Consider the following 8,431-nt stretch of genomic DNA (forward strand, 5'->3'; position numbering starts at 1 on the left):
TCACTTCAACCTCTGCCTCCCAGATTCAAGCGATTTTCCTGCCTCAGCCTCCCAAGTAGCTGGGATTACAGGTGTGTGCCACCATGCCCAGCTGATTTTTGTATTTTTTAGTAGAGACGGGGTTTCACCATTTTGGCCAGGATGGTCTCGATCTCTTGACCTCGTGATCTTCCCACCTCAGCCTCTCAAAGAGCTAAGATTACAAGCGTGAGCCACCGTGCCCAGATGACATGTTTATTCTTAATAGTGTGCCACTTATCCCATCACTGGGAACTTTTTACTAGTAGATTCTATTTGTTAACTATCCTCTCTTCTTTCTGTTTTTTGGCCATGCTCCACTGTGGATAGGACTATTCTTCTCTACCCCACTAATTTAGGCCAGCCAATGGAATATGTGTGGAAATGACAGTGTGCCAGCTCTAAACCAACGTTTTAGAAACATGACAATTTTCCATAAGCCCTCTCGTGTTCCTTCTATTTGCCAAGAGAAGACCATGCTGTAGTTTAGCTACCTCCCTTGTTGCTTGGTTCTAGATTGCATGCATGTTCTTAAGATCTGACTCTCCTCCTAAGCAACTTACAAACTATTTTATTAAACAAAAGCAATTCCAGTATCTCCCCAACTCTCAATCCATAATACAGTTAAGATAATATACTATTTGCTGGGTGCTGTGGCTCACACCTGTAATCCCAGCACTTTAGGAGGTCGAGACGGGTGGATCACCTGAGTTCAGAAGTTCATTTGACCAGCCTGGCCAACATGGTAAAACCCTGTTTCTACTAAATATACAAAAATTAGCTGGCTATAGTGGTGTATGCCTGTAATCCCAGCTACTTGGTGGGCTGAGGCAGGAGAACTGCATGAACCTGGCAGGCAAATGTTGCAGTAAGCTGAGATTGTACCACTGCACTCCATCCTGGTGACAGAGCAAGGCTCTGTCTCAAAATATAAAACATATTTATTTTATTCACTTACAATAGCAAAACTTTTGGGAATAAGTAGTATTTTTTCTTTTAATCCCCTATTCTGAGAAGCAATAAATACTTTTAAGTCATTATATTATGTCTCTATAATGTAATGTTATGCAGCTATTAAAATTACATTTGTGGATGGCTTAAAATTATTCGTGAGGAGAATACTCATTTAATTCAATGTAATTTAAATATTTGCTCCAAAAAGGATTTAAGATAGTGGGAGTTACAAGACTGTACAAAAAGGAAATATCCAAAAAGATATAAATTATAAGGCCAGTCATGGTGGCTCACACCTGTAATCCCAGCAATTTGGGAGGCCAAGGCAGGTGGATCACCTGAAGTCAGGAGTTTGTGACCAGTCTGGCCAACATAGTGAAACCCCATGTCTACTAAAAATACAAAATTAGCCAGGTGTGGTGGTAGGCACCTGTAATCCCAGCTACTTGGTAGGCTGAGGTAGAAGAGTTGCTTGAACCTGGGAGGCAGAGGTTGCAGCAAGCAGAGATTGCACCATTGCACTCCAGCCTGGGTGACAAGAGTGCAACTCCATCTCAAAATAAATAAATAATAAGAATAAATTAGCCACAGTGGCTCACACCTGTAATCCTAGCACTTTGGGAGGCCGAAGCAGGAGGATCACTTGAGAACAGGAGCTCAAGACCAACCTGGGCAACATAGTGAGACCCTGCTTCTACTAAATAAATAAGCAAATAAGTAAGTAAATAACCAAATAAATAAAATAATTAGCCAGGTGTGGTGGCACAAGCCTGCTGTCCTAGCTTTTCAGATACTGAGGTGGGAAGATCACTTGAGCCTGGAAGGTCAAGACTGCAGCAAGCCATGATCATGCCGCTGTACTCCAGCCTGGGCAACAGAAAGAGACCCTGTCTCATATACACAAAAATTACAAGAACATACATTACAAGAACATTGCCTACTCATTAATACCATCTCCTTCTTTCCTCATTCCTAACAGAAACGACAAAATAGCAGGCCAGGTGCAGTGGCTCACGCCTGTAATCCCAGCACTTTGGGAGGCCAAGGCAGGTGGATCACCTGAAGTCAGGAGTTCAAGAACAACCCAGCCAACATGGTGAAATTTTGTCTTTACTAAAAATACAAAAATTAGCGAGGCATGGTGGCAGGGGGCCTGTAATCCTAGCTACTCAGGAGGCTGAGACAGGAGAATCGCTTGAACACATGAGGCGGAAGTTGCAGTGAGCCAAGATCGTGCCATTGTGCTTTAGCCTGAGCAAGAGCGAGACTCTGTCTCAAAAGAAAAAAGAAAAAGAAAAAACAACAAAAAACAAAATACCAATGATAGTAATCATGTTCAAAAGGTGATCTCTGTTTAATTTGTATGAATATATGAGACTTCTTAGATCTATTGGGACTAACTAAAGAAAATTACAGAGTCAGAAGAGAAAAATCTTAAAACCATATGCTGTACATAAACAGAATATGTATGGAAAAAGAACAAAAAAAATCTGTATGCTAAACATAACTGTCATCATAATCCAAAGGAAAAACACAAAGAAAGATGAAAACCTTTCTAGATTACCCACATGAAGATACCCTAGCTCATAGCACTGCATCAGATTTTCAGTTCTACATTTTTTCTCTTAGGGTACGTGTTTTTGTTGTTGTTGCTGTTTGTTTTTTGAGACAGAGTTTCATTCTTGTTGCCCAGGCTGGAGTGCAGTGGCACAATCTCAGCTCACTGCAACCTGCATCTCCTAGGTTCAAGCAATTCTCCTGCCTCAGCCTCCCAAGTAGTTGGTCTTACAGGTGCGCTCTACCACACCCAGCTAATTTTTGTATTTTTAGTAGAGATGGGGTTTCACCATGTTGGTCAGTCTGGTCTCGAACTCCTGACCTTGTGATCCTCCCACCTCAGCCTTCCAAAGTACTGGGATTACAGATGTGAGCCACCGTGCCCAGCCTGTTTGTTTTTAATTCTCTACTTATCTCCCTCATCTTCCCCTCCTTTCCTCCAACCCCCACTCATTATCTGCTCTTTTCTGCTGTGCTTAGTGTCCTGGGAGGCTGATTGTTAGGTCTGTAGGTACTACATACCCAGGGCCCATTCCTGTTTGGCCAGAGTCTTGGCAAGTTCAAGAGTGGAAGATGGGTGATAAAAAGCCCTGGGAAACTGGTATAGATGAAAATATTTGTGCTTCTTGTGAATTCCCACCAGAGGGCACCCATTCTAGAAGAGGGTCTCAAAAATTAAGGACACAATAATCCACAGGTGGATGTCAGCCAGCCTCTTTCCCCAGCTCCTGAATGCTTGCTCAATGGAGTCATGAACAAAGTGGCCATAATGACAGGGATAGAGGCTATTCATGGGCTGTACAGTATAGACTTCCTCTCACCAAAGCTAATCTAGCCACTGATGTATATCCTGCCAACAGTAGAGAGAGAGACCATCACTGAGCCCCTGATATGGTATTATTCTCAGAGGGTACCAGGCACTTCTTGGTGGCAGGTTTATTGCACTGCAAATCAGTTAGCAAACTGTTGGGAAAAATTGTGGTGTTTTTGAGCAAATGGCATCAACAGCTTTGTTTGAGGATGTTTGCAAATCTGCTCAGGAGCAGGGAGCAGATTTACTTACATTCCAGGCTAATAAAGCTAATAATGGTCCTCAAATCCTAGAGATATTTCAGAATGATTAAAAAAATGTCCCCCATGGGTTGGAAGGCAGATTCGTTCCCCAACCAGTATAATAAAGTCTCTCTCCAGAGGTCAGGTTTCCCAGCAGTCCTCTTTTAAGAATGGGAAGTTCTTAAGCTCAGGGTTCTCAGCTGTTACAGATTTATTGTGTGCATAGCATTCAACTGTATCACTGCCATGGTGCTGGGGTGGCAAGGAGAGCTGAACAAATTTGGAGTTCATGCCACTTGCTATGCTGTGAATAATCAACTGCCTAAATCATTTGGGCTTGTTGTCTCCATACCAGGGGAAGCTATGAAGTGTGGCAAGTTAACTTAGCGGCTTAGGGAGTACCTCACCATGTGACAATTCCCTACCCCCAAATGTAATGACTTAAGACTACAGCCGTTAATTATTTCTCATGGGCCTACAGGTTCGGCAGTTCTGGTATCAGCTGGGATCACTCATACATCTGTAGACAGCTGGTGGATCAGCTGGGGTGGAGCTGGTCTCAGATGGATTCAGGTGGGTCAACTTGCCTGTGTTCCATGTAGTCACTTGCTCTTCAGCAGGCCAGGTGGGATTTGCTGTCATGGCAACGGTGGGGCTCCAAAATCAAACAAAAGGTCTGGGAAATTGTATGTGGATGGACCTTGAGGCTTAGACTCAAAATCGGCACACTGCTACTTCTACCACATTGTACTGGCCTGTCACAAGGCCAGTTCAAATTCAAAGGGTGAAGATATAGATTTCACCTCTTAATAAAAGCACCTTCAAAGTTACATTTCAAGGGGTATACATACCGAGAGGGGGAGAATTAGAGCCATTTTTACAATCATTCCACTACACACTGTATCCTTTCCATCATGGAAGGAGCAGTGATTTGTCCTCACAGGAATAGATTCAGATTCCAAATTCAGCAGCCAGGCACGGTGGCTCACACCTGTAATCCCAGCACTTTAGGAGGCTGAGGCAGGTGGATCACCTGAGGTCAGGAGTTCAAGATCAGCTTGACCAACATGGAGAAATCCTGTATCTACTAAAAATACAAAAATTAGCTGTGTGTGGTGGCACGTGCCTGTAATCCCAGCTTCTCAGGAGGCTGAAGCAGGAGAATTGCTTGAATCCAGGAGGCGGAGGTTGTGGTGAGCTGAGATCATGCCACTGCACTCCAGCCTGGACAAAAAGAGTGAAGCTCCATCTCAAAAAAAAGAAAGAAAGAAAGAAAGAAAGAATTCCAAATTCAGATTTGACTTCCCTACCTGCAATATTTCCGCCAGCCCCATTATCTAATAGATATATCTATTATCTATGCCTCATTCATTATGGTAATATTTCACACATTGCTTCTGATTAAAGAGCTTATTTTATACTGAGAAAATTGTAGTTAAGAAACTTCTTGGTCTTGCCAGAAACCATATTACTCAGATGTAGGTGCTATAATAAAGCGATATAATGACCTTTTGCAGATTCAGTTATACCTAGCCAGGAGATATAGCTAGCCAAGAGCCAACACTTTGTGAGCTTGGGCTGCTGTCTTACAGGTTTGTGGTATATGCCTTATACCAACAGCTAAAATATAGTACAGTTTCTCCCACAGTTAGAACATGGATCTAGGTATCAAGGGGTGGAGGTAGGAGCAGTTCCTCTCTCTTTTACACCTAATAATTCATTTATGAATTCTTGGGCTCAGTAGGTTTGGAATACTTAGTCCCCAAGGCAGTAACAGTTCCCCTAGCGAATATAGTCATTGTTCATCACATTGAACATGTAATGAGACTGTCCCCAGACCATTGAGTCTCTTGTTGCTGAACCAGCAGGTAAAGAAGTTATTAAGTTGGCTGCTGTTAGGCAAGAGACAGAGAAGATTGAAGCATCAGGATTCATTCGCAGGGGAACCTTGATGTATTCTCATATGCAATAATAAAAATCAAAGGAAGATGGCATCAATACAATAAAGACAGTTTTAAGTTCAACATTAAAGAATGTGTGTTCTTGTTTCTGTACCAATCTGGCTTATTGAGAAGTTACCTATATCAACTTCTCAAATTTATTTATAATTTAAAAAAATTTGATATAGCCAGGCATGGTGACTCGTGCCTGTAATCCCAACATTTTGGGAGACTGAGGTAGGCAGATCACTTGAGGTCAGGAGTTTGAGACAAGCCTTGGCAACATGGTGAGACCCTGCCACTACTAAAAATGCAAAAAGATTAGCTGGGTGTTGTGGCACATGCCTGTAATCCCAGCTACTCATAAGGCTGAGGCAGGAGAATTGTTTGAACCTGGGAGGTGGAGGCTGCAGTGAGCCACAATCTTGCCTGGGTGATAGAGCTAAATTCCATGTAAATTTTTTTTTTCTTTTTTCTTTTTTTTTTTTTTTTATAAATATAGAGACAGGGTCTCATTATGTTGCACTGGCTGGTCTGGAACTACTGAGCTGAAGTGATCCTCCCACCTACCACTTTCCAAAATACTGGGATTAAAGGCATGAGGCACCATGTGGGGTCTCAACTTTATTTTTATTGCTTCTTCCTGTTCCCTGCACACATTTTACTTTCAACATAAACTGAAGTTCCTCTCATTTTTGGAATGCAACAAACTTCTTCCTAAAGTCATGGATTGATTTATTTATTTACTTATTTATTTATGTTATTATTATTTTGAGACAGGGTCTCATTCTGTTACCTAGGCTGGAGAGCAGTGGTGCAATCTCAGCTACTGCAACCTCTGCCCAGCGGGCTCAAGCAATCCTCCTACATCAGCCTCTTGAGTAGCTGTCACTATAGGAATATGCCATCATGCCCAGCTAATTTTTTGTATTTTTGGTAGAGATGGGTTTTCACCATGTTGCCCAGGCTGGTCTCCGACTCCTGAGCTCAAGCTGTCCCCTCCTCACCTTGGTCTTCCAAAGTGCTGGGATTGCAGATGTGAGTCACCGCACCTGGCCACCATGTATTTAATAACAATGATAATACTCTGTATCACTGATGATATGATGCACATTTAATGTCTCTGAAATCAGGAGATGTTGGCCAATTGCTCATATGAAGATTGAGTCGTAGCAGTTCACGATGTCATCACTTCGACTGAGCTCTGTGCAATTTTGGCAGTACTTGTGTTATTTTTAATTGCTATTTAATATATCTCCAAATAGATTACCCTATAATTCGGCATTGAAAAGTTTTTGTGTGTACAGAAAGACATGGAAACGGCAGTATAACGTAAGATACAAATCTATATCTAAATAAGATTAAAAGAGCTGTTTCTGTAAGTATACATAACAAATCTAAGAATTAGAAACCATTGTTTTTTGATTTCAGCATTTTTTCTTAATATAATAAATAAAATATTTGTTTTACAATTGCTGGCAGCTTAGATTTGATAGAATATGATAATGGTAATAATAATAGCAGCTAACCTTTTTGAAGGCACTGTTTGCTAAATATTTTTCATTTCCCTTGACCTATTTGTATATCTTATCTCGGTGGTCTGGGATACCCTTGTTTCTAGAAAAACTCACCCTTTTTTTTTTTTTTTTTTTTTTAAACTCACTCTTTTAAAGCCGGATTAGAAATATTTTTTTTTTTTTTTTTTTGAGAAATTATCTGGCTCTGTTGGCCATGCTGGAGTGCGGTGGCCTGATCTCCGTGCACCGCAACCTCCACCTCCTGGGTTCAAGCAATTCTCCTGCCTCAGCCTCCTGAGTAGCTGGGATTACAGGCACGCGCCACCATGCCCAGCTAATTTTTTGTATTTTTAGTAGAGACGGGGTTTCACCATGTTGACCAGGATGGTCTCGATCTCTTGACCTCGTGATCCGCCCGCCTCGGCCTCCCAAAGTGCTGGGATTACAGGCTTGAGCCACTGCGCCCGGCCTTCTTTTTTTTTTTTTGACGGGGGTGGGTGGCGTGGGGGGGCAGGGGTATGTTGGCTAAGCTAGTCTTGAGCTCTTGATCTCAAGTGATCCCGTTTCCTCTATTTTTAAGGCTTCCCTGGCCGGTGCGGTGGCAGACGCCTGTAATCCCAGCACTTTGGGAGGCCGAGGTGGGTGGATCACGAGGTCAGGAAATCAAAACCATCCTGGCTAACACAGTGAAATCCCGTCTCTACTAAAAATACAAAAAAATTAGCCGAGCATGGTGGCACGCCTCTGTAGTCCCAGCTACTCGTGAGGCTAAGGCAGGAGAATTGTTTGAACCCAGGAGGTAGAGGTTGCAGTGAGCCGAGATCGTGCCACTGCTCTTCAGCCTGGGTGACAGATCGAGACTATGTCTCAAAAAAAAAAAAAAAAAAAAAAAAAAAAAAAAAAAAAAAAAAAAAAAAAAAAAAAAAAAGAAAGAAAAGAAAGGCTTCCTTGAGGTACTCTGAGGAAATTACGGCTGTTTGAGCTACATTCATTCCCGTTACCTAGCACATTTCTGTTGCACTGTAACCACCAGTTTGGGTGTCTCTCTTTTCAGATTGTACGACCTTGAGGATAAATACTATCTTTTGTTTATGTTGGGTCCTCTGTATCCACCTCAGCCTCCTGCTTTTTCTAACTATCCCACATTAATTTTTTTTTTTTTTTTTGATACGGAGTCTGACTCTGTCAACTGGGCTGGAGTGTAGTGGCACGATCTCAGCTCACTGCAACCTCCGCCTCCCAAGTTCAAGCGATTCTCCTGCCTCAACCTCCCAAGAAGCCTGGGAATACAGGGGAGTATTCTGGCCATGCCTGGCCAATTTTTGTATTTTTAGTAGAGATGGGGTTTCACCATGTTGGCCAGGCTGGTCTCAAACTCCTGACCTCAACTGA

The sequence above is a fragment of the Cebus imitator genome, unplaced genomic scaffold (assembly GCF_001604975.1).
Source record: "Cebus imitator isolate Cc_AM_T3 unplaced genomic scaffold, Cebus_imitator-1.0 Scaffold698, whole genome shotgun sequence".
NCBI lineage: Eukaryota > Metazoa > Chordata > Mammalia > Primates > Cebidae > Cebus > Cebus imitator.